We start from the raw sequence: 26,582 nt of genomic DNA on the forward strand, positions 1-26,582 counted from the left end.
CAAACGAATGACTCTCTCCTCCCGAGCTAGAGAAATAATCAGTTTCACTCTTGCAAAAAGGGGGCGGGATCAGATCCCGAAAGCGTTTTAATAAAACAAACATAGAGCAGCAGCAGCAGCAGCAGCTCCTTTCCTTGCCCCTCTAGTCTAAACTAGATTGATAAATTACTCCACTACACTACTTTAATTATGTATATGGTATGCAGAATAAATCACTGAACATCAGCACCTCAATCAAGCACTTTTTAAATGATAATTGCATCTTGGGTGAATCAATCTTTCCATTCCTGACATTCTGCTAATTTTAGTTTTACGGTGGGGGTAATGGCATATGCTGCACGTAAACCTAATGACAATCCTTTATTATACCGAACGGAGGCAACACGGCGAGCCGGTGCGTATTTTCCCCCTTCTGGCGGGGTGCAGTAGCTTGCGGACGCAGCTCTCGCAATGACCGCGAGACAGACACAGCCCGGGTCAGCTCAGACGCTGCGCGCCGAGTTTGCGGCTAGCGAGATAGGAAAGGGCCGCCCGGTACCCGGCGGCGGCAGCAGGGAGCGCGGCAACCCGCGTGCGGGAGCCGCGGGGCGGAGGCGCGTTGAGATGAGCGCAGTGACATGGCACCCCCCGCTACCCCGCGGCGGGGAGGGACGGGCGGGCCGGCGGCCGGATGGCGCACGGGACGGCGGCGAGCCCCTAGGAGGGCCGGCACCGAGCGCCGGGCCAGCCGGCTCCTGCTCCGCCTGGGGACACCGCCGCAGTGGCTGCGGACCGCGGGCGCTGGGGGTCTTCAGCCCCCGCGGCGTATCCTGCCCCTTCTCCTCGCACCTTTGCCCGGCTCCGTCTCCGCAGGCCCCTGTCTGCAATGCCGCCCAACTTTCCAAACTCATTAGGCTTTACGTCCAGTTGGTGGTGACTTCACCGCGGAGCAGAAGCGGACCTGGTGGCAAAGTTTGGGGCAGCATCGCCTTCAGCAAACGGAATCGCTGGTCAGATAAAACCCCGTTTGCCTAATTGCACTGGGCAAATTAGGTTCAAATCTCAGTCGGCTGTTTGAGATAGGCTCTTGTCACTCTTATCCACAGAAAAGCAATATTCATAATACAGTGAGTAAAAAGACAGAGTGTTTTTTATAGGTGCAGTTGCATTTAAGCCAGACTGAAAGGTCTGTACTGCATGTGTGCTTGAATCCCAATTATGCACATGTAATAATTTGTGAGTAAAACTGGACTTTGAAGATACTTGATTATATTTTCCTGTAAATAGCCAACTTCTACAACCCTTTGAGTAGCAGGGGAGTTTATTAAGGCAGAGACCATTATTTTTTTTGACAGATTAGGATACTGAAAATAGGAACAGCATGCATGATAAAACCAAAACACCAAATTCAAACACCAGTGATAAATATATGTATTGTTCATTCTAATACATGTTTTTGGTCTTGCAGACTTTTCCCCTACAAACATCTCATTGGGCTACTGACCTACTTTGGAAGTTCCACATTTGACAGTGAATAAATGTCTTCTAAATTCTTAAACCATGGGTGTTCAAAGCATGGTCAGAGCAAAACAAAGCTCCAGCAATTGCTCTCAGCTCAGATCCCCACTGAGTAAGTACCCTTTACTAACTACAAGTCTCCACTGTGCCTTACTCTCTGTCTTGATGAGATTTAGATACAGAGAATGAACATCTCTTAACTGACAGGCAGTTAAAAGTTATAAAATGCACTCACAATGACAGTCGTACTGATGCCTAGAACCATCAGGTAGCCAGGCATGAGCCAAGTGTGTTCGCTGTGGTGACAGGCACATTAGTTTGGATGTGTCAGCAGTGAAGTCCAGGTAATATTGGGGAGGATAAACTTTCTCAGCTGTAAGTTTGGCATGAAGTGTGCAAGAGGAAGAGAAAAGAGCACGGAATAGTTACATGGACTGACCACTTGCTATGCCACTTCTGCAGACCATTTTGATCTCCCACCACGGCACCCAGCTTTCCACTAGTGCTCATACTTTGTTAGTGGCAAAACTGTAAAAGCGTGCTAAGGCTTCATGCTTTTGTGCTAATTGAAATGACTGTCATCTGCTTTACTGTGTGCAGGATATGTACACTGCCAATTTTCTAGCTGATAACAAAGCTCTTCAATTGGTAAAACAGAACTTGAGTACTAAAATGTCCTAAAAGTAATTATCAGAATAGGCAAGTATTTCAGAAAGTAAAATATACAGCAGCTTATTACATTTACTACATCTCCATGTGGGCACTGGTGGCCTAATCTTTAAATAGTTGTGACCTTCACGTACTTAAGTACCTTAAAGCTGTGCCAAGTTTTTGTCATGAGCACAATTCATCAAATCCATGTAAAGGACACCTCAATTTTTAAATCAGGGTTCAGATGCTAGATGGACAAACAGATATGAGGAAATGGATCATGCTTTCTCACTCATATCAGGGTTAGATAAGGAATGAATTTGTGCAGTATCTTTTGAAGTGTCTAAGGTTATTACTGTGGATTATTTTTTTTTTTTTTCTGTTTTGCTGCATTTAATTTTAAAAGCTGGAATAATTTCAAACAGTGAAAACCTTTGTTCTGGTGTCTGTACTTGTACTGATGCTCCCCAAATGCATCCTTTCCAAATTTCTGACAAAAAACTAAAATCTATGCTTTTTTTCGCCCCTTTGCTTTCTGTTTTCTTTCTTTCTTTCTTCCTTCCTTCCTTTCTTTCTTTCTTTCTTTCTTTCTTTTTTTCTTCCGGTTGACAGGTCATATGTAGGTCTGCTGACAATTTTTTTTCCCTCAACAATGCACCTGAAGCATAGTGTTTTCAGCAATGACACATCAGTCAAAATGCAATAATTATAAAAATCAGACCTCCAAATTTTTATCAAAGAGCGAAGTATGTCCAAGTATCTCTTCCCCCTACAAATGTGATTATTTCAAGGTGGGCTTAGAAAACATCCCTTTGAAGATGATTATCAAAGTCCATTTTTGTTCTTATGTGGATACCAAACATATCTTTCCCTTAGGAGAAATGAGATTGACGGATAACATCTTTTAATGACGTTTAAACTGAAAAGCAGTGAGGTTACTATGAAATGATCCATCTCCTTTGCGTCTTAACCCCAGGGAGGCTTGGTTTCTATTTTCTGTTTAAAGTTCTGCTCACCCCCACTCCACGCCTCGCTCTCCTTCACCACCTCCCTATCTTGTGAGAGCAACACAGTATAACACTTCTTCCCATGTCTGGCTGCTTTTAAACTTGGCCCACGCTGGGTGCAGTGCTTGAAGTGAGCTTTACAAAATTATTTTAAAGTGAGCTGGGGCGGTTGCCACAGCAACCCACCCTGAGAGAAATTGAGGCTATAGATTAATCTACACCACAAGATTATTCAACAGTACTGTATTTTTCTTCATTCATTCAGAATATTCCTTCAATCCATATGGTTTTATAATGAGAAAAAAAAAAAAAAGTAAAAGACATAAACTTAGATAATTTCAAGGACACATATTCCAAGACCACAATTTAAATGCTTTGTAAAGAGATGAAATGTACATGGTTCTTTGGAAAATCATTTAATTGCAAAAAAATATTTGCGAGGTATGCACAGCTGACACACGAGCTTTAAATAAAATGGCATGCCATTACTAAAATGGTGTTATATACATCAAATGATGATTACAGAAAGCCTTTGTCACAGGTGTACCTGTGAGTGCATAATACAGCAGAGCTTGCTCTCCAGGCTTTGCTTTTAGCATTAAATCTGAAAACAATAAATAGTACTTTGCAATATCAAACGCAATAAATATTAAACACTCACCACATACACCCTCTTTATTGTCAAAATCATCCGCCTCCAATGCTTTACTTAATCTTTCCCATAGTAGTTACTTCACAGTTTACAATTCTTGCACGGCACCTTGAATGTTTAAAAGCACAAAAGCAGCGTATTATTAAAATGCAAACCCATCACACTTAAATATATGCAAAGGGATTAATGAAACAATTTCAATGAAAAGCACACGAGCCTTCTCCGGTGTGCACTTAGGACTGAAAGGAGCATCAGTGTGGAGCAACGTGAAGTTTTTCGGGACTGTGGCAGCTCCATTGGAATCCTGCACGAGAATGCTGCGCTATCAGTAACCGTGGAAGAGCACAGATCTCCGGCTGCGCTCATCTTCCAACAGGTTTTCTTCAGGTTTGGTATACAGTGTGGAAATGTGATAAAGGCCGATCTGAGACACGCTGAGATGTCAAAGCACCGTGCCCGGCCCTGGCGGCACGTCGCCGGCACTTTTCTCAACACTGGGGTTTATTTAACATTCTGCCAGCGGGCGGATACACGGCGGGAGCCGCGCCGCGCGCAGGTAGGCGCCCGCCGCCATCTCCTCAGGCGCCCGCCCGCCGCCCGAGCGCCCCTACGGCGGTCCCACGGGGCGCCCCGCCCCCGCCATAAGGCGCGGCCGAGGCGTGGCGCTGCCCGCAGCCCGCAGCCCGCCGGAGGGCGCCGCGGCGGCCGCCCCGAGGTAAGCGGCCCCTGCAGGCGGGGCGGTAGAGGGGAAGGGAGGTGTGAGGAGCCCTGGGTGAAGCTCTGATACGACGTCTCCTGCTAACAGCAGGAGTGGGTATACCGCGTTACACACGTGGGAACTTCCAAAGCCCCTCCTTGTTTTCTGTCTACCTTTTCGGCAGTTGGATTTAATGGGAAATGGAGAACGGCGGGAGAGGAAAGACAGCAGGCCTCCCGCCTGTGTGCAGAGAGCAAAGCATGCTGCTGGTCTCCGTGGGAACCCGGAGGGGCCCCAATCTGGACAGAAAGTTTTTTTGTTTTTCTATTTTGTTTTGTTAAACACCCTGCTTTTTTAGTGGGATTATTTGAGGGTGCCCTTGCTGGTATTTTCAAGGGCCTTAGTCTGATTATAGAGAGAAAATGCTGCAAAATGCACACAAAGTCAACAACGGGAAGGGGGTTGGTTTGTTTTGCTAAATTGATCTGGTTCTAGTAATCTGACGTGTTTAGTTGTTGTAGAAGGCAGTTTCTGAAGCTGTTGCTTGCAAGTTGATATTGTCCTTTAAATACCCCTCAAACAGTTGTCCAAGGATTATTTTTATCTACGAATTTCTTTACTGCAGTATTTGCTTTTGTTTCCTTTTTAAATAGCTCTTCAAAACTAGAGATAGAAAGCAGCTACTTAGTAGACAAATATGTTTTGTTTTGAAGGTTAGATATTACTGAAACTGTCCTGAAAATGTAACAATAGTGTTTGTTACATAGGAATCTGGAGCTTGTGGTAACCTCTCTTTTAGTTTGCCATGCATACACGCTTTTCAAAACTAAGATAATGCCTAAGGTCCATCACCTCTTTGAAAATGAGGCTGAATGTCCTCCCAGACTTGTTAAGAACTATATGGAAGTGTTAAATTTAGTGCTTTGTGGGACCAGGATGCTCTGGAGCTCATGCACCTCATTCGAACTCCACTGAAGTCTCTTGAAATCTAATGCATACTGATGAGACCCTAAAATGGAAGCTCAGACTCGCATCAGCAGCCACCCAGATCCTATTCCTGCCTCAGACTTAATCTTTGGATATGATGGGACTCCAATTCCTGTACTGAGCACTGCTTCTCTGTAAGGTATTCAGATATTCTCATCATCTTGTGACAGCATTCCTCCAAATGTATAAAGTTTATATATACATGTATGTATTTTTGGGAGACAACAGTTGTAGTCAATAAGCTTACTTAAGAGTAACTGAAGGAAGAATTTAACCTGCTAACCTTTACCCTGCTGAGATTTAGGGGCTCAAAAATGTGAGTCTAGTCTTGCATGGAAGAAATGTATCAAGAGTTTTTAAGTTTTTCAGTTTTAGCCAGAAGTCAGTGAGCGAAACTTTTGTCTCAGACAAACTGAAAAGCTCAGTAACTAGTTTCAACTTTTTTTTTTTTTTTTTTTCAAAAGTGTCTTCTGACATAAACTTAATTAGGTGAAATTGCAAGCTAAATGGGCTTTTTCCCTATGCAAAAATATAAAAATAGATTAAATATGAGCTTAAAGTGGAAATTTGGAATCGATTCTCCATCTTAACAGAGTTTACGTACAGGAATGTATTTGAAGAATAATTTTGGAAATGTTGTCACTTTGCATGAACTGCTGTTCATCAGTCTGATTACTTTGCATCTTTATATGCCTCAGAAACATTAGATTTTTTTTTTTTTTTTTTTAAGCAAAACATTTGGTAGGAACATAATTCATCATATGGTTTAATACAACTGTGATTAAAATCTGCCTAGACCAGTAACTCGCCTTCATCACCAAGAGATGCGGTATCCTTGCTGTTATTAATGTCAAAGGGCACACTGAGTGGAGACGTGCTGTGCTTCGGTGGCTCTGTTCTGAATGGCCTATGACCACAGAGACAGACCTGGAGCAGCTCTGAGGCTGCCTGAATTTGCAGAAGGCATCAGGTACATTCCTGTCAACTGCAAAGTACACTAACAGTCCCTGTCTTTAAACTTCTTGATTTGTTTTTCAGTATCTTGCACCTCTAGGCTTGATGTAAAGGAAGATAAATTTATATTTTATTCCTATTTTATGCAGTTTTAGAAGATTTAAACCTCTTCACTATTAGCATAGTCAAAATGAGTTTCTGCTAGGACAATTCCCCCTACCTCCCTTTAAGAAGAAGGGCTCCCATAAAATAAGTTTCAGGACTGATGTTATAAAAAAATGCTTCTAAATAATCATTGCCTTTCTCATTCCTACTACTATATTTTTTTTGCCCATGTGTGCTGTCCCCAGCATAATAAATAGAATATCCTTTTGATCTCCTTTCATTTTATTAAACAGGGTGGTTGAGGGGGGAGGAATTTTTTTTTTTAAACTGCACATTCCCTCTCTTTTCATGAGATAGTATTGTTTGACTAAGGTACTGCTATATTGCTAGATATTTTGCCAAAAATTGTTTCTCCTAAAACAAAAAAATTGATTGCACCTCTGTATTTTATCTGTGATGCTCAAGTGATTCCCTGTCTTGCACTGTATGATGATATGATAGCAAGGCAGACAGCCATAGATGGCCAGAAAATACTTAATTAAGTATTCTGCAGCTGCTACAAATTAGATCAGCATCTGCATCTGTGTAGACAATGAAATCCATGATAATTTTGAGGGCCAAGCAAAGTACAAATTTGTTTTGGATAGGCCCCCTAGCCACAATTCAAACAAAATTCAAATTAAACTTGCACTCAGGATAGGAAAACAGTGGTCAGCTCAGCCTCTTGTGGCTAAAGGCCACTAGGGTACTTTGTCCTGGCTTCAGATGCAAATTCCATCATATCACCAGAAAAGCTGCTGTTATGGCTTTCCCAGCTAGAAGAGTAAATTTGTTGTTATTTTTAAATATTTATTTGTCGAGAAGCAATTCTTGGAGTTTTCCAGGCTACTCTTATGTATCTCAGATAAGTGTCCAGATTTTTTGAGCGTTTTCTGAGAATTTACATCTACTTCAAATTGATTACCACTTTTCTGTAACCAAAGTTGGAGTAAATGATATGCAAATGTAAAAGGTCAGTCATCCTGTCTGTTGTAACAGAGTATGCTGACTGATATTTGCAGCATAAATTGAACACAAGAGCAATAGATTATTAGTGTGTGGAATAAAGGTTTTGCTGGAACACAGGTAAGATACCAAGAGGTTGCAGGTTACTGTGTGGTCATTTTGAGAAAATGCATCAGTTTTTAATTTTTTAGTAAAGTCCTCATTACTAAGTTCATGTTTTTCGTTCTGCGCTTTTCTGTTATCAAAACAATAATAAATATTAAATTTCTATTAAGTGTTTTAGGGAGGCCTTTTGAAGCTTGACAGCACTTGTTGATATGTGAAGAAGAACTTGTAACCTCAATGGCCATAAAATGTAATTGCATAATAGTTGGGTCAGATTTCAGATGTGCTTGTGCCACTTACGTTAGTCTACATTAAAACTTCCATGAGCCTTCAGCTGTGATGTCATTGGTTATAACTCTTCCCATGGAAGCACTTTAAATACTGAGGTTAAAAGGAAACTAAGCCTCAGAGGTCATGTTTGGATATGTATTTTGAATTAAATGTATTTCATCTGAAGGTGTTGTTACTGTCGTATGATCTAGTTTCAGCATCTTTGCAGGGCCCCTGGGTGATACAGATGACCCTGGACAGATTTAAGTTCCCATTTCAGATCTGTTAAGTTCTTCAAGCCTGCATCGTTCAGTTTTCAGCATTATCCATACAGGTAGCGCACTGACATGCGTAAAGGAGAAGAAAATAATGAATTAACTGGAGAAATTTTTGAAATTGAAGGTTGTTGTTTTTGCCACCCAAGCATGGACAAAACAGAGTGAACTATTTTTATTTTTAATTAATAAATTAATCTCCAGTCAAATGTATACTGAAACCCCTTGTACTGAACCATAAACTTTGTCACTACCATCTCTGTTCTTAAACTCTTGATAAAATTTAAATACTTCCATTATAGTGGCACTAACTGTTGTCCTTCTTTAGTATTTATGACAGCCCTGGTGCTGTGTTGCAACGCTCCTTTCCTGCAGTATCTCTGGGCACAACTGTCATCCTCTTGGCTCTGAATGAGATATGGAGTAAGGCTGGGAGAATATCTATGGGTTTGGAAGGCAATTACAGGATTTTCTACCTGTACGTGAGAGTGGAGGTTCTTTTGGGTCTGGGTATTTAGAAGGAGTGAAGATGGCAAAAATGAATACGGGCATAACAAATACTGTTAAAAGGACTGTCAGTGAGCAGGATAGACGACAGATAAAGAATTTCTGTATGAAGTTTGATTCCTGCATCCTCTTTTTCTTATTCAACCCAGAACTTTTAAAGCTATTTACAAAATAGTTTCTCTCAGGAATGAAGGGACAAGTGCTTCTTTGCCTGAAGTAGGAAACTGTTCCCTCGTGTTTCTTGGAAAGAATACAAATTGAAACCTTATTACAGTGCGGTTGTATTTGCTTGAGATCTTAATGCTGTCAAAAGCATAGTGGTTCAGAACTGAATGCCTAACAAAGTCAGACAATACAAGGACATGAAATTAAGTGGATAGCCATATCTTTCCATGGATAGGAACCATCTCCTGATATGCAAGTAGGTTATTTCACAATCTCTTATGTTTTTCTCAACATTGGTAGACTCATCATACTTCTATAATTATTGTGCATTATATTCCTTTGTTATCATCAAACATTCTACAATTTCACACTCAGGAGATGGACTGATGTTAGGCAAAGGGCTATTTATATTAAGTTGTACTGGATAGAGTGTATCCTGCTACCACTTAAGAAAGGAAGGGAAAAAAGAATGAACACAACTAATACCTTTAGCACAAACTGTAGAAACCATTGATATTGCATACTTCTATATCAATTAAAGAAACTAGAGAGACATCAAAATTACTGGGGGCAAGCTTTTATTTCTCCCCCCTACCCCCATTTTTTTTCTTTTTATTTTTGATTCTGTCCCTCGTTTTTAAAGAGGGAAGACAGGAAGGTTTGTTTTACTGAATTAATCTGGTGGGTTTTATACTAGTCAGCTTTCAATTTTTTGCTTTAACAGATGCTGCCATGTTGTGGGGTACGGTGCATTGGGTACGTTAACGTTAGATTGAACGTTATTGCAAGCATAGCTTTTAAGTGTATCTATAGACGAGCGTTATTTAATGTGAATTTATATGTATATTTATATTAATGAACAGAACAATAATTTGTTTTGTTCTAATAATTTGTTTATGTCTCCAGCTAGCTCATCTACCCTAAGTAAAATCTATGTGTTTATCTTTTCTAAGCTATATTTATTGAAATTGGTGTAGAATATAGTGTATTGAGAGTTGTATACAGAATGCATTGTGCTTTTGTCTTCTTTTAAATTTTCTTTAATAGTGCTTCCCAAACTCAGTCCATAATGCTTGTTGCTTTCAAAGGAACAAAAGGTGATTTACTATGCAGTAAATTGTTAGTGCTTACTCTGGAGAAGACACTTAGTAAACAGCCTGTGTATCTGTATCTGCAAGTGATGTGTTGTCAGTGCAGTCTGCAATACCTTGATTAGGGTGAACTGTACTGTCTGGCAACATTTTTGAAATGGGATAGCAGGGAGGAGCTGTGAGTAGGGGTGGGGAGTGGTGCAGGGATGCCAGGGGCTTCTGCACATCTACAGAAACCGAGATGGGGGGGGGTAATGGCTGTGGAGCAGTCAGTCTGCAAGCCACTATAGCATCATGAGTTCATGAAGCAGCCAGGGGAGGCAGCGGCTGCCCGTGCTTCTTGCAGAGTGACAAGGAAGAGAATTCCAATCTCTGCTGCTCCCTGACATGTTTCTGTTTCTTTGATTTTTCAGGGAGATGGTGCTCAGAACAACAACTAATGGATTTTTGAGCAAAAGACTGTATTAATTAAAGCCCACAAAAAGGTTTTGTGTATTTTGTAGGATTAGATTTTGTCCTATACCAACGAGAAAATTGCTATAAATTTAAAGTGCCTATATATGTATATACACTCTTCACATACAAAGTTTATAACAGAAATATGAAACAAAGTTTGAACATTTTAGCAATGTATTTTTGAGGTAGATGTTAAAGCTAATCATTCTGCATTTTCCTCCTCATTTTTTTCTATCCAGCTTTTAAATGTAACTTCATTGCCTTCAGTGGAAAGTTTCCAGTTTTCACCAATGTAAGTGAAATGAGAACAGGGCTTTGAAAATACCATTCAGTGCTGTATGAAAAGCCTTGAATTGAGGAAGACAACATAGAGTCACTAAATAGTGATTTTTTTTTGCGCAGCTTTGAGGTTAAATCTCATTTTATATTTACATGTACTGTGGAATAACTAATATGGATGTCTTCCTGACACTGAATCTTGCATTTGTACGAAAAGACAAACATGTGGCTGAAGACTGAGCTAGATTGTAGCTTTTCAAAATAAAGACGTTAAAAAGATAGTTGCAAAATAAACTGCCGTAGTTTACAAAGTAGACAACCAAACAGGTCCTGGGAACAGACGGGATGTTGATCTCTTAGTTAATAGGGAAGAGCTGATCTGGAAATAAGTGTGTATTTTAGGGCTGATTTTTCTTCTACATGAAAGGTAGTAAAGCTTCAGTGAACTAAAGAAGTTTTTTTCTTTTTTCTTTTTTCTTTTTTTAGATTCTCCATATTTCATATTAACAATAGAAACATACTAGAACTTCATTTAGTGTGCTTATGCCTGACAATGAGAAAAACAAAAAGAAAAAATACTAATGAAGGTCATGAATATAAATTTAATTGCATAAATTACATAATGTGTAATCTCTCCTCTTTGCAATATTTAACAAGCAGAAAAGTAAAATATTCTGTACTAGAAGTACGAAAAAGTACAAAATACTTTTTTTCCCCCAAACGCACTGCAATGTAGAGTAACTTGCTAGTCATTTCTTGAAATTATTCAGGAGTTTGTTACTATAATTACTGTTTCTGAGCCTTTAAAATCAGTGCAGTAAACTGATGACAAGATTACAGTTTACAGAAGAAAAGGCTCTGCGGCATAAGCTATGAGTTTTTCCTAGTGTAGCAGGTACAATGTCTACATAACTCTAGGAACCGCCTTTAGTGTTTAAAGACTTCTTATTTAGCAGTTTGTGGTTGTAATAGCTGTTTAGGGGATTTGTTTCTACATTACAAATGTTATTCATGAAAGAACGTTTTTTTTTACAAGCATTGTTTAATTTGGTGGCAGCCTAAAATTTTTTATTTTAATTTTTTGTTATATTCTTGTTTTTGTTTTATGTTTTCTACTTCATCCTAGAAAGCAACAAGATTATTTAAAGGTTTAAGTATAGGGATACTTCGACTAGTAATGTTTTATTTTACTAGTCTTTTATTTTAACATAGAATAGGATGTCCGTATGGCAAGCAAAGATGTGGTAATTTTCATACAACACATTATGCTGTTCTTTTTCTGTCTCCCAAAATGAAGAGAATGTCCACAAATTAAGGCCTGAAGTACCTCTACTGAGACTGGAGTTCCCTGTCAATTTTGCTGGTCCCACACCAAGCATCCTAGCTGAAAAAAGCCCACAAATCAGAAATGTTTAAAAGGGCCTCAGATATTATTATCCAGTCTAATCTCAGTCTGTCTTTTGCTGATAAATCATTATTTTGATGTATGAGGGAATATTCACTACAGAAATAGTATAACTGTAAGTTGACGTACGATTCCTTTCTTTCCCCTTAGTGTCTTCTATGATATTCGTGTGAATTGTGAACATGGAATTGGTTTTCTCAAAAAGATTCATATGGTCAACTTTTCTGTCTGTTTACTTGCTTATATAAATGTTCTCAATTTAACAAAACAATTTGTAATGAATACTGTGAAACAAATTTTAAAGAATGAGCTCTTGAAATAGAAATCATAATAAAAATGCTTTTCTCCCCTCCAAAATATTTATTTTAACATGTGGTCACATTTTCCTACATTTTCACATTAATTGAAATCTTACTGTTTTAGAAGAATAAATCTTCTTCCCTTCTCTTCTTGTAGCTTCCCAGTTCTTACACAAATTAAAGCACATGCGTGCATAACTTGTGATTTTTAAAGCAAATAACATTTTGTAAATTTCGGTATCATTGAAAAACATTATGTCAAATGGTAGTATTACACAGACCATTTCATAATTTACCTTTTCACATTAGCAAAAGCTACAGTATTTTCGTTTTGTGATTATCCCTTGATTACCAAGTTTTATAGAAGGTTCTAAATATTCCTAAATTTAGTCCTGATCAGTTACAAAGTAATCTTATGTTGATATTCAGAAGTAGTTTATAAGACTCTGGAATATTAGTTCCAGATACTGGGAACTGTCTACAAACAACAATACTTATTTATTTGGAAAGGACAACTCCTTTATTTTAAAGGAGGCAGATTAGGGAGTAAAGGCAGAACACCAGTACTGTAGCTCCTGGCTTCCTGTATGGAATGTTGCATGCTTCTCCCATTCAGATTTATAGAAACAATTTTAAATAAATAGATTATAAATATCCAGTTACTTTCAAGAAACTTTTCTTGGCAACAGAATCTAAAATCAAGCTTTACATCAAACAAAATGTGATGCATGCTACAGAGCTTATCTGCTTTCTCCTGAGGAAAGCTTTTTGAGCCACAAGCCTAGAGCTAGCTGAATCACCCTGTGCTGCAGCAAGCAGAACGGCTCTAAAGATTTAAAATCATTTTTAATCATTTTCTCTATTAAAACTCACCAGTGCCCTTCTTCTGCTTCTCCAGGAAGTCGTACCCGTCAGCACCTGCTGAGGGCTTTGTTGATCAAACCGGCAGGTAAAAAAATTCCTGTAGAATAAAGCCAGACCAGCTGGCTTTGAAGAGAAACCCCCCAGTTTGGGTTGTGTTTGCCTCACTCACCCTCTCCTCAGCAGCCCTGGGCTTTTTCTCCTTTGGTTGTTGACCTGTAGGCTGCGTGATGCGGGCGCACAAGTGTCTGGCAGGCCAAGGTGCACCTGCTTCTGTCACTCGCAAGTAAATTTAGCTGTAAAAGGTATCACTGACAAGCAGACCTTTGTCAGTGCTGGCAAACGAACACAGCATTGCTGTCCCCCTTCAAAGTACGTTACAAGTTCAAATGGAAAATATCAAATCAGTCATCTTATCCAGGAATTGCTTATTTGAGAAGAAAAAAGGCCAAATTGCTTTCACATGGAACAAAACTTTCCTCCTTTACATAGATGTTAAAATTACATTCCAAGAATAATCTCTGAACAAGACGGGGTTTTGTTCTTTTAATTGTGGCTGGAAGGAAACTTTTTTTAATGGAAATGCAGCATACACATATTTCAATTCAGGTTATTAAGCTGTGTTAAGTATTAAAGTTGATTGCCTTTCTTTTCACTAACTCATTGTGCTTTTTTATCCAAAGAAATATTAGAAGACTAAAACCTCTGAAATAGGAGGTATTAATCTCATTCCCAAAATTAGAAAGCATGCAGTGTTGAGAGACTGGATGTCAAAATTATATGTTCATAGCACTTATGCGATGGGAATCTAGGAACCAACCACTTTTCAAAATGGGAGCTAAAGTGGATGGAGAGTCTTCTGAGAGTAAAGCCATCTCAACTTGGTCTTGTCCTTACTGGATTATGGTAAGGGTATTTATCATTTATATCTGCCTCTTGCTTTTTCTTTCTCTTTTTTTCCTACAAGTGGCTTTTGGTGACTTAAATAGAAAGATGTAATTTGCATCAGTGTGCCTTATCACAGAGATTCAAAAAAAACCACCTAGTTGTCAACCTAGGCTTGTCAGGAGTGGTATTAGCATACCTAGGTACTCCATGTTCTGATTGCAAACCCTGTCATAAACTCAAACAACTTCAGCGAAAAAATTCAAAGGTATGTGTTTTACTACAATATGCTGTTTAAAAGGACCAAAGTGTTTCTTCTATAAAAGTGATGAGAAAAAATGTGGGTCAGGAGCTCTCTGTAAAATAAACAAGGTTCCCATTTACTTACTTGTATAAACAACCACTCACCAGGCTGTATATCTCTGCAGGGGCACCCTTTCAGATAAAAACATGGACCTGATTGGCATCACCCTGTATCCATGGAAACATTTTAAGTACCTCTCTCTCAATATGTACTCCTCTTATTCAGGGTTTAAAAGTTGAGTACTGAATAAGTGTTTTTATTTAATAATTATACAGGAGGTACTTTGCTGAAGGTTGGTGAGGGGAACAGGTTCTTGTTTTTTTTATCTGTCATAATAAGGCTTTTATGTTTTCATCATATTTGATAGTTTCATTTCAAGCCTCCCATCAGCTCTTATTCTTAGATTAAAAACAATGAAAGAGAATTCTGAAATTTTGTATGATCCAGTAATGTTTGAAAAACTATAGTTTGCATTACCTTCAGACATAAGCATTGTGCTAATTGTACTAAACTATACTATTTATCTGCTTGAAGAAGAAATAGTAGAAAAATTAATAAGAAAAAAGACTGCATTTTCATTTGGAAACAGCTATACCCACCTATGTGCTATTTTGTGGAAAGTAAGAGCTTAATGATCAACTTGAAACCTGATTTAAAGACTGAAAATAAAGGAGACACTTTAGCATAGAAATAATTCCAATAGAAGATAATAGTTTTCCTATTATGGTCTGTCTGCCCTACAACTTAGTTAAAATATGAAGCCAAGTAACTAACAGAAATGTATATTCTTTTGTCTCCATATTTCCATGCAGAGAAAATCCAGTGCAGATCAGATGTATTTATTGCAAGGTTGCCTTGTCTCAATTTCAAAACTCTGGGAGTTCCACCTATTAACTGCTACAACTAATGCCTGCTTTTAATGTAGTTTTGCTTACAAAGTATGAACATCTGATTGTTACTGACTATCAGTTAAAATTCTTTATGCATTTTTTCAAATCCTGTCGTAATTTTATTGATGGAAAACATTTTCTCCACCTGGGCCAAGTTGTAATACTGAGATGCCTTGCTAATTATGAGTGCTATCAGAAAAACACATTTATGTCTAGAAAGATCCAGTAGTTCTCATTGAAACCCAACTGCTTTAGAGTCTTATTTTGCTAAGTTTATATCTCTGCATATTATTTTCATTTACTCTTGTTACTGTTTTTATTTGACACCTTGTCTTGACAATCCAGTACCTGCTGAGTGCAGATGGCACAAATGATCTCTCTGCTGATTAGGCTGGAACAGTCGCTGTAGGAATTCTGAGTAAAACTTCACTATCTGACGAAAGTTGCTGCCATTTCACTTGCTAGATTCTCTATATCAGTCTTACACATTTATGTATATACATTTACTAAAATGTAAAGATTTTAAGCATTGTTAAGCAATTAAATGTGTTTGACTTTCTGTGAAGCCTTCCGTGAGTGATGTCTGTAGGATGCTCCATTTGCCCTGCAATCTAGATTGCCGCATGAGAACTAAGATTACAGTTGCTTTTAGGAACTTTTTCTCTGATCCAAGAAGGCATATCAGTGAGGAGAAACTTTCAACTCTGGGGAAGGGTGCAACACATATGACAGTTCTGTGCATTTTCCTTCTGTCCTGTCCATGCTACATGGTCAAGGTTGCTCGGGTACTTACTAGGAAAGGAGAAACAGAGACTAGTCTTGGTTCAGACCTCTGCAAATTCAGTCTGACATGGACAAGGAAGATCTGACCTTGTTCATCATCCTAAAGAAATAAAATTTCAATTATGTACTTCAGGATTGTTGAGCTGACTGCAAAATACAGTATAGGTTGGACTGGACTCTGCCACACAGAAATTGTTATTTGCCCTCTTGCCATGTGAAATGGGCAAAATTGTGAATTATCTTAGCTACGGTTTGTGAGGAAAGAAAAGAATGAGGAAAAATGATAGTGTTACCACTTGGGCACATAAATCTTCATCTAAGTAATATGTTCTCAGCTTTATGATTTTTAGCTTTTTAATCCAAGATGTCTTTTTTTTTTTTTTTTTTTTTTTCCTTTCTAGCATTTGTTAAAGAATCACTTCCAAAATGCTAGAAAGTCAGCCTGAGCATATTGCAGATAAAATCTGTCTCCCTTCTCCATCACGTAAAATAGAGATACAACATTTGGCCTATATTCAGTTTTTCAGGTGCTAAAAAGCTATGACAAAACTGCACAGATCGTATGATAATGGGCATATTATACAACTCTAGATCATCATCATATGCCCAACTTATTATTACTACTTTAGTTTGCTACAGAGCACTTTTACAGCACCATCAATTTACATGGTACTTCACAAGCATAGAATCTTATTGCATAGTTTGCATGTATAGATCAAATATAAGCAATACTAATTAATATGCAGGGTAGAAAGCAGGAAAATGTTGAGGATTACAGCAAAGGTGTGGGGAGTGTAGCTGTAGAAAGAAAGGAGGAATGAGTTTGAAGGCTTTTAAAAATTATCAGCAGGCTAAAACACAGACAAGCAATTCTCCAAGAACTACCTCTTAGTTTGGAGACCTCACAGTGAAACAGGCCTCAAATTGTGAACCTTCTATGCTTGAAACATACGCAGATGAAAAGGACTAAATAAGAAAGTAGCTACATTTAAGAAACTTGTATACAATTATGATGGCTTAAATTTGGGCTTAAAAAGAGGGATAACAAAGCTGAAAATACAGAAACTGTTTCCCCTGGTAAGAACAGACAGTTGCCAGTAGATAAGTGGTCAGTTACAGCAGAAAGGTGATAGAATGTTAAATCCCCAGTTCAGATGTGCTCAAATATGCATAACTAAGCCAACAACTAAACATTTGTTAGTGAAGTTGTGCGTGGCCTTTGTGTATTGTTGCACAGTGTCTGATAGAAAGAATGCAAACATATATTTGGCAAGCAGGAGGGGCAGTGTTATATAGATTTTCCTAATATGGAAGAGGAGCTGGGATTGTGTTCCTAAAGAGTAAGTAGATTGAGAGGCACCTAGGCAGTAGAGGTGTAGCTCTACTGAAGAAGAGAAGTAGCTTCAGCAGCAGCATTCTGAATAGTTTGGAGAGATGGCTGTAGGGCAGGGTTGTGGTAGATGAGGTGAGATATCTATTCATTGAAGTGGATTTTATCAGTGGGAGGGAGCCAAGTTTCAACAAAATAGAAGATTATTGAGGAAACTAGTTGCACGTGAAAGGACACAAAGTTAAAAAACACATAGGTCCATAAGAAAGAGAAGGGAGTAATAAATAGGAGTTGGGGAAGGAGTAAGAAGGAAGAGAAAGGGTTTAAAAATGTCAGAACTGTAGCCAAAGTGATATGTATGCAGTATTGCAGAAGCAAAATCTGTTTTGTATGTGCTAAAACTGAAGCAACTTTTTAAATGGAAAATTAAAAGCATTAGTGGGAAAAGGCAGACGGAATGAGAGGGAAGAATATGATCTTGTAGTGAGTTTGCAGTTATACTAAATTACTCTGTCTAAAGGAACTGCATGCTTACCTATATATCTATACAAGCACAATAAATTCTATAACCTCTAAATCTTTAACAGATTTACAAGAAAGTATGTGGTGAGGTGTTACTGTTGTAGGAAAAAGAGGTAATCTTTGACATGTGCAGGAATACAGCATAGCCAGTGTGCTTGTGTAATGTAATACATGAAGTATAAAAACATGAGGGATGAGATGATGTGATAGGGCCTAAACTTGATATTCCATGTACAGCAGCCTCCATGCAGCTCAGTGCAATGTGTAGCACTGCTTCTTTCACATCATTTTCACATACAAGTATTAAATGACAAGCTGATTAAATGAGAAAGCCTGTTGCAGAAAGTACAAATACATAACTTCACAACAATACCTTTATCCTAATAGATTTTATCTCAGTTAAAGAAACAAACCAACAAAAGTCATTCTGGGATACATACAGATAGATCTGTGTCTTTGTACTGCGGGAATAAAAGTATGAGCAGTTGTAGCCATTAATTTAAGTGTGCTCCAGGATTCTTTCAACAGAGAGAACTTAGCTAGGAATGTCTGCTCCAAATGAGAAGACTGATTATACTTTATTTTAAAGTAATAAATTAATGGTGAACCTCTCTGCCAAAGTACAATTTATTACAAACTATTTTGCTGCTTTGTGTTACTGTTTTGCGTATTAGTTGCCAGTATAGCTGCCCAGGAATTGAAGAATATATATGATAGGGAATGATTCATAGCATCTAAAAGCAAAACCCAAAATCTCAAAATGTTACAAGCTTTTAGAACTAAAACATTAGCAATATGGTGTATTGTTAAATTAAATTATTTAAAAAGGAATATTTAAAATAAACATTGGAAAAGATTGGCGGGATCAAGGAGTTTGCTAAACATTCCCAATTTCATGTAAAATTATTTAACTCCAGTTCCTGCAAACCATTTTTTTTTTATTCCAGTTAGCTGTTGTCCTGCAAGCTCCAGTTTTATAAATGTGTTGTTTTCAGTAAGCAGGGAGCTTGTTTTACATCTGTCCGTACCAGTAAATAAGAAAATGGGCCTCTTCCCTGTTTTAAGCCTTTCATACTGTATGAATAGCTGATTTGAAAATTATAGATTAACCTAGGTGGATCTGGTACAACTGTTAATAGCTATAAACATTAGGTTTTCTAATGTTGAAATTTTAAAATTGTTTGTAAGTTGCCAGTTTTCAACCATTAAGATTTAAAGTTATCCTTTCGGGATATGTTCTTTATCTTAAATTTTCTGTAATGATTCAGCACTTACTTAAATTAGAATAGGAGTAGTATTCCAGATTACATATGTTCAGCTAATCAACCAAACAAAAATTTACAGTTTTTTAACTGAGAGTCTCAAACATGTATGGATGTTAATGGAAGAAGCTAACTGCGGACAGTGTGCAGAAGGTACCTGCTGCCTGCCCAAATAGCACATCTGCCAAAGGTGAATTTGCCAAGAAAATAACAGGTCATGGATGCTTGTTTGAGAGTTCAGATGGGATCCTGGCCCCAAAGAATAGGAGGAAGTGAGTAAAAGTTGTTGGCATGCTTGTTTGCATAGAGCCAACTTGGAACTGCATGGCAACTAATTGTTATATTTCTGGTATTTTAAGCACTGGGCATTCTCCTATCACAGAATCTGAGGGCTTACTAAAGTGTAGAGTAAGCTCTGTATGTTCTGCCCTGTACAGAGGCAGATATGCCACCAGGTGCCCACTGCTTAGAGAATCATAGAATACAAGGTTGGAAAGGACCTAGAAGATCATCTATTCAGTATCCTTTTCTGCTCCTTATCTGCTCAGTCTCAATTCCTGATAAAGAAGATTGTATATATTGGGGCTGCTCCAAAAGACACGCTTCCTACTTTATGATGTTGGTTCACAGTTTCAGAGGCAGATGTTGGTGATACAGCAGTAGAGGTTGAACCTTGCCACCAAAGGGAAGTGCTTGCTATGGAGACCAAACAGTGGATGTGATTATAGGGAGCTGTCAGATCACAAAATGAAGAGTGTCTCTATCAGAGTATCCACACAGATTGGCAAGTAATGGTGCTGATGTTGAAAAAGAGTTTTGTAGTGCAGAACTTGCTCTATCAGATAGTTTTATTGTGCTTTTTGTATCTGAGGCAGTCTCCATGGAAATAAATAAGAGGCATTGCTTCTGGGGCCACATACACATCTGTGTTTTTTTGTCTCTGCAATTTTTCTAATGGTATGATACAGGGAACTAGCCTCATGTTGAATTTCTCTCTTTGTCCCACACTCCCAGCTCTTAGCACTACTGGAAGCATTGTCTGGTTTTCCAACTAGTAAACAGATAAGAATTCAAATGAAATTCCTGCGTTCTAAAGAACTAGGTTGTGCAGTAGCCATTTACATGCATACAAAATGTAATTCTGATCCTCTGTTGTTTTTTGGCATTAATATTACCATATTCATTGAGACTGAAACAGATCTGCTGCTTCTAAGAGCCACTGATTTTGACAATTATCTAAAATCAGATTATAATGGCAATCTTAGGAATTTTGATTAACCTCTAAATAAATGTTACATTGGAAAAACCCTGTCAAATGCATTAATGATAAGTTGGGAAGTAGTAGTAATTGCAGACATGGCATTATAGATAACAGCTAATTGATACCACCCTCTCAAATATGTACAGCACATCAGCTGCCATGAAGCTGGAATGATTATAGTAGTATTTACAACAGTTTAAAAACATTAGATAAGATGTAAAATGAAAACATAGGGTGCTTGGTACAATCATCTCACTTTTTGATTTGTGACTTTGGACAAATACATTTTTAGTATTGATTGACCATTAACACTTCTATTTTTTTGAGGAGGTAAGTATATATTGGTTTGTTCTAATTAGATTCCAGGGGAATGTCATATGGATGAAGACTATAGTTAACTAAAGAGAGATAGGTTGCCCTTAGCCCCTGCAACTCAGAGCTTGTTCTTTGGATGGCATTTAGATGACATTGCTATGTTTTGGGATTACTTAGTTTTGAGTGTTATTATCTGGTAATGCAGTACTAGTCAATCTTTCTTTCTTGCTTTTTTTTTTTCTTTTTTTTCCTTCTCTTTTCTTTCCTCCTTCTGTTTTGTAGTTGAGAATTAGCAAGAGAAATCTGGAATCACCCGGGTTGGAAGGGACCTCAAGGATCATGTAGTTCCAACCCCCCTGCCTAGCAGGGCCACCAAACACACATTCAGATCAGGTTGCCCAGGACCCCGTCCAACCTGGCCTTGAACACGTCCAAGGACGGGGCATCCACAACCTCCCTGGGCAGCCCGTTCCAGGGCCTAACCACTCTCCTTGTAAAGAACTTCCCCCTAACATCCAACCTAAATCTTTCCTCCTTCAACTTGGATCCATTTCCCCTAGTCCTGCTGTTATCAGCCCTTTTGAAGAGTTTACTCCCCTCCTGGGTGTAGGTTCCCTTCAGGTATTGATAGGCTGCAATGAGGTCACCCCGCAGCCTTCTCTTCTCCAGGCTGAACAAGCCCAACTCCCTCAGCCTGTCCTCATAGGGGAGGTGCTCCAGCCCTCTGATCATCTTAGTCGCCCTCCTCTGGACCCTTTCCAAAATCTCAATGTCTTCCCTTCCATTAGAATATGGCTTCTTCCTTCATACCAAATACGTATTAATATAAGGAAATGATCTGAGGAGTTCAGCTGAGGCTTGCGATAACTGATTATAAAAGAAGCTTTTCTCCCAGTGTCATGGAAAAGACTGTTATTGTTTTTAGCTCATTACATCTCCAACTCTGAATAGCTTTGCTGTTTCACAGGAGCAATCTTAACGGTTAATAACTTTAGCAGAGATCTGTGTAATACTCCTATTTGCATTTTGTGAGGAGAAAAAGAAGTGAGGAAGAAATAAAGCAGATGCTCCAAGTAAAACGTACATGAAAAGAGGCGAATTTAGCATGAGCTCAACATTAAGAGTGACAGCCCCACTAGCACACATCTATAGTTTGGGCATGCCAGCTCGTATTTCCTTGGAGATACCTTTGTTTCCCAGAGAAACCTTTGTTTTCCAGCACTTGCAAGGAGAGAGCAGAGAAACTCACCTAGCAGTTTTTCTGAGCAGACAAGCTCTTGCTTATGTCAGGGACCTGCTGTTTCAAAGTGAGGAGACAAGCCAGGAGTGGAAGGTGACCTCAGTACTGGCTCTCATCAACTAGGGCATGGTTCTGCAGTACCCAGTTAAAGCAGGCAGAGCAGGGGCTGTAACGGAGTCCCTGTGGAGTGATCAGTCAGGTCTACCCAGTGAATACAATCAAGAGCAGTAGGATATATGGCCAGAAATAGAGCTGGAGATAGAGCATGGCTCACTGTTCCAGCCAGGAACAAAACTGCAGCATGCAACAGAAGGGGAGTGGGATGGTCATCCAACTCACATCTACAACATCTACTCACAGCAAAGATCTACCATCCATCCGAAAGACATAAGCAGGATTTGAGACCACTACACTATTTTGGAGGCAGTGGTACAGGAATGGTATATGTTTGTTAAAGAAGACTCACTCACTTCATATTGTTTCATATATATTTGCAACTCTTACCTGTCAGTAAGTTATGACAAAATTAGATGCCTGTTGATGATATAGCACAGCTATATATATGTATATATATATATACATATATATATATATTGCACAGCTCTGTGAAGCCAGAGAGAGCTTTATCAACAACATGTAGGCATTGGCAAGATGAAAAACTGAGATGTGCAGAGGACAGCCAGCACCAGCTATTCCATCATTTCCCAGCACATGAGTTGAGGTGAAAAAAACAATTTTGGAGGGAATTTTTGGCTGTAACACTGAGATGATCATCATGCCTGAAGTGGACATCCTGTTTCTAGCTGACAGTTGTTTTTTTTTTTTTTTTTTTGCCTTACTTGATGTAACTCCTAGTATAGAGCAATGAGGGGCATTAGGGTGAGAGGAAAGTCATCAAATACAAATTTGGTCAGCTCCCATGGTTAGGATATATCTACTCCTGATCTGTGTGATTTGGAGAGGATAGAGTGACAGTTTTGACCCACGTGGTTGTACAAATGCAAACCTGAAGCTCCCAAAGAAATAAAACCATAGCTATGGGGGCTTCAGTGCTCCATTCTCTGTCCCTGAAATCACAGGTTATAAAATATAATACCAAGCCATTAGATCAAATTCTGACCATGTAGTTAGTAGCTGTCATCCTTTTAAAAAGTAATAGTAGCAGTAGTGAACGTGGCATCATTGTGGTAAGAATAAAATATCACTATTTGCCCACTAATGTAGTTAGAATTGTGAAAATGAACCCAACTCCTGTGTTTTCATTAAGCTGTCTTGAATGAATTTTTACTATATATATATGTATACAAGAAGTTCTTAATCTCATGTATATATGTATATGTACGTACTGTGATAGATTTCTTCAAATTAAATCCTGCTTCTGGAGGGGAGGATGGAAAAAAAAAAGTAATAGAAAAGACAAAATCTTCAACTGAAAGTGGAGCTGTTTTGGGACCATTAATGTATTCTTACTACTTTTATCAATTATTTGAATTTGTTTTCTGGTATTCAAGCTGGCATGAAGGACAACTTTACAGTGAACATATAGTCTTCAGTCCTAGATATGAAGACTAATTTATTGTTATTATTTTTTTAGTTATCAGATATTCTTAGAGACAGTTGTCCAAGGTTTCATTCCCTGACTTCTTCCTAAAGCTATGGCTCCATAAATCAGACCTGGAGCGTACCTGCTTATACAGCTGTGCCAGGTGAATAGTACTAGAACTTCACCTAGTCAAGGGAAGGGATGTTCTGTGGCAGCTTCCTCTCTCATTCCCAGCTTCTTTCTTGAGGCAGAGAAGTAAGAATCTGTGTCCTAATGCAGGAAACAAGACAATGCCACTGACTGATCTGTGGTGATTTTCATAGCTGGTTGAGAAGTAAACCTCAAGGAAATTTGGGGAAAGGAGACAGCCTCTCATTTCTTTATGTTTGAATGCAAGATTATTAACAGGAAACATTATATACAATTCCATCTATATTTTCCAAGTCATTTTCCACGCACCAATCCTCAGCCAGAACAACTGGCATCGTTCCCATTAAACAGACACTAATTTACAGCAGCTGAGGTCCTGGATCTTATTTAACTTTCGTATTCATATACTATAGTCTGGGAAACGTCAATAAAGCATGCAGGTTTTGAAATGCATAAGATACGTGACCACAACATAACTATTTTACATATGGGCTTGAATAGAACTGTTACTTATGCCTGACATATTATGATGTGCTTTATTTAAGGCTCTATCTCATTCTGTAAGTCTCTTTCTGCTACCTACATTCTGCTACAGTTTTCTCTTGAAAAAGAGATTGAGGATTCAGACACTGCTTCAAGTAAATTAGGGAAATGGAAGTCTTTACCAAAACAATGTGATGAATTCTTCCTTGTGCAGCATTGTATTGCACATTGCCTCATATTGATTTTATGCCAGACTTAATATTCTGTTTTTGGTGGATGCAGCCTTGGTACCAAGGATATAATCACACAGAATCACAGAATCACCCGGGTTGGAAGGGACCTCAAGGATCATGTAGTTCCAACCCCCCTGCCTAGCAGGGCCACCAAACGTACACATTCAGATCAGGTTGCCCAGGACCCCGTCCAACCTGGCCTTGAACACGTCCAAGGACGGGGCATCCACAACCTCCCTGGGCAGCCCGTTCCAGGGCCTAACCACTCTCCTTGTAAAGAACTTCCCCCTAACATCCAACCTCAATCTTCCCTCCTTCAACTTGGATCCGTAATATTGGTATATAATATTGGTATTAAGAGATGTGAGCAGTAAATGAGTTGAGGAGCAGGTATAGGGAATAAGTTGGGAAGCTAGTATGGGGAAACTAGAGTTATTTGATATGGAAAGAGTAGAAATTGGTCTGCGAAGCAGAGGTTAGGATAACAAGCAGCTGTGAAATACTTAGCATCACTGACCGCTTAAATAATGTCTGTCAAGTTTTCTACTTTAATTACCAATTAGAATAGAGGGAATAATTTTTGCATATTAGAGCCATTGTGTTAGGCTGCCCGCACACTTGGGCATGCATCTCTGACTTTATTTTCAGTTAACATCTGGAAGATTTTCTGTGCCACTAAATGAAAAAAAAAAAAAAAAGAAAAAATAAAAAAAGGAAAAAACCCTCAACGCAAAAAAAAAAACCCAACCAACCAAACAAAAAAAACCAAAACAAACAAAAAAACCCACAAAAAACAAAAAACCCAACAAAACTACCACCCTATTTTAATTTTAAAAATGACAGTCTGCATCCTGCAGTGTGTGTCTGCAGCAGTGGGTGGATTCTCTGGCAAATTTAATAGCCACAGAATCACACAGAGCCCTGACTATTACCAAATGGTGTGTGATAAACAAATGCAGAAACTTATTTTACTAAAATATTCTCTTCATTTAGTACTTAAATACACTAGCAGTGGCCTTTTGAAAAGCCTTGGGTCATGGAGCAACAATTGCTGTTGGAGTCTCTGGGCTGCTTCATTGTTTATTTAACTTGACAGCAAGCTAGCTACAGTTTCACAATTTAGATCATTTATTTTTATGGTCAAAATGTTTGTACAGTAGCAAAACAGCTTAGTGTATCTCTGCAATGAAAGAGTGCCCCATTCTGCAGCTGCTCTGCCTTTCTTTAGTTGAGGCTTCGTGCAGAGTGGGTGCTTCAGAAACTTGGCAAACTGTTAGATCAGCCATGCGCTAGCCTGCACTGCTTTCCCTGATGTGTGAGTATGCTGTGCCCACAACAAGAATACCTTGGGAAGCTCATCCCAGAATTGCTCACTAACATATCAGGTAAACCTTGGGGGGAAAAAGAGATTCTGCAATTTCCCTTGAATGAGAGAGCACACAGATACAAAAGTACAATTTAAGAGCTTCCTCAACAGTGCTATTAATGTGCCAGTGATGTTAATTTTTGTGTTATATAGGAATGTTTCATTGAACGTAAGGAAAACCAGCAAGTAATGACATTTTATACCAACAGGTGCTTGGGGTGGTCAGTGATGGATCCTCTTGGAATCTTCAGTGGCCTTTAGTGTTGCCTGTGAATATTCATTCGCTGCATCTGAGTCCAGTAGATAATGTATCTTAAGAAAAAATAAGATCTCCATCTGCTTCCTCTCGTACACTTCCACCAAAGTGCTAGGAGAGCATAAGGAAAAGTACAGAAAAAAGAGGACTTTTTCTTGCAGATCTCCTGTTTTATCCACAGCATGAGATTCTGTGACCTAGGGCAGTAGCACGGAGTTGAAGACAGGAGGTTTTTGTGAGGACCCAGAATCTGAGCAACATCTAGACAGGACACCTAGAAAGAGGAAACCTTGGTGAGTACAAGTCTTTTGATGTCTTTGGGGATTTTCAGTGGCAAGAGCTGAAGCCAGCAGCCAGTATTTGGCTCACCGGGCTTTCTGTAGATGTGAGCACCACCTACGCCAGTGGCAAACGATGGTCCCTCATATTGTTCATAAGAAGAAAGTGAGGCTTTGGTGCCATGAATCCACCCACGGAGAAGGTGAGTGAAT

General features: G+C 38.8%; 1 protein-coding gene and 1 long non-coding RNA gene across 7 annotated transcripts in view; one reads left to right on the forward strand and one right to left on the reverse strand.

Moving 5' to 3' along the window:
• MEF2C (myocyte enhancer factor 2C) overlaps positions 1-13,444 on the reverse strand; it is a 134,655-nt gene extending 121,211 nt beyond the window's left edge. The window contains exons 1-2 of the mRNA XM_052701501.1: positions 13,281-13,444; positions 3,817-3,915 (exon numbers count right to left, since the gene is read on the reverse strand). The gene's annotated coding sequence lies outside the window, so the exon portion shown is untranslated. The remainder of the gene's footprint in view (positions 1-3,816; positions 3,916-13,280) is intronic.
• Positions 13,445-25,271: 11,827 nt separating this feature from the next.
• The window catches only part of LOC128089781 (uncharacterized), a 53,537-nt gene continuing 52,226 nt past the window's right edge, over positions 25,272-26,582 (forward strand). For 5 of the 6 annotated variants that reach the window (XR_008210674.1, XR_008210672.1, XR_008210677.1 and 2 more), the window contains exon 1: positions 25,272-26,572. This is a non-coding gene — a long non-coding RNA (uncharacterized LOC128089781). The remainder of the gene's footprint in view (positions 26,573-26,582) is intronic. The other variant, XR_008210673.1, reaches the window with a different exon arrangement.

The sequence above is a fragment of the Tympanuchus pallidicinctus genome, unplaced genomic scaffold, assembly GCF_026119805.1.
Source record: "Tympanuchus pallidicinctus isolate F22 unplaced genomic scaffold, pur_lepc_1.0 scaffold4, whole genome shotgun sequence".
Taxonomy (NCBI): domain Eukaryota; kingdom Metazoa; phylum Chordata; class Aves; order Galliformes; family Phasianidae; genus Tympanuchus; species Tympanuchus pallidicinctus.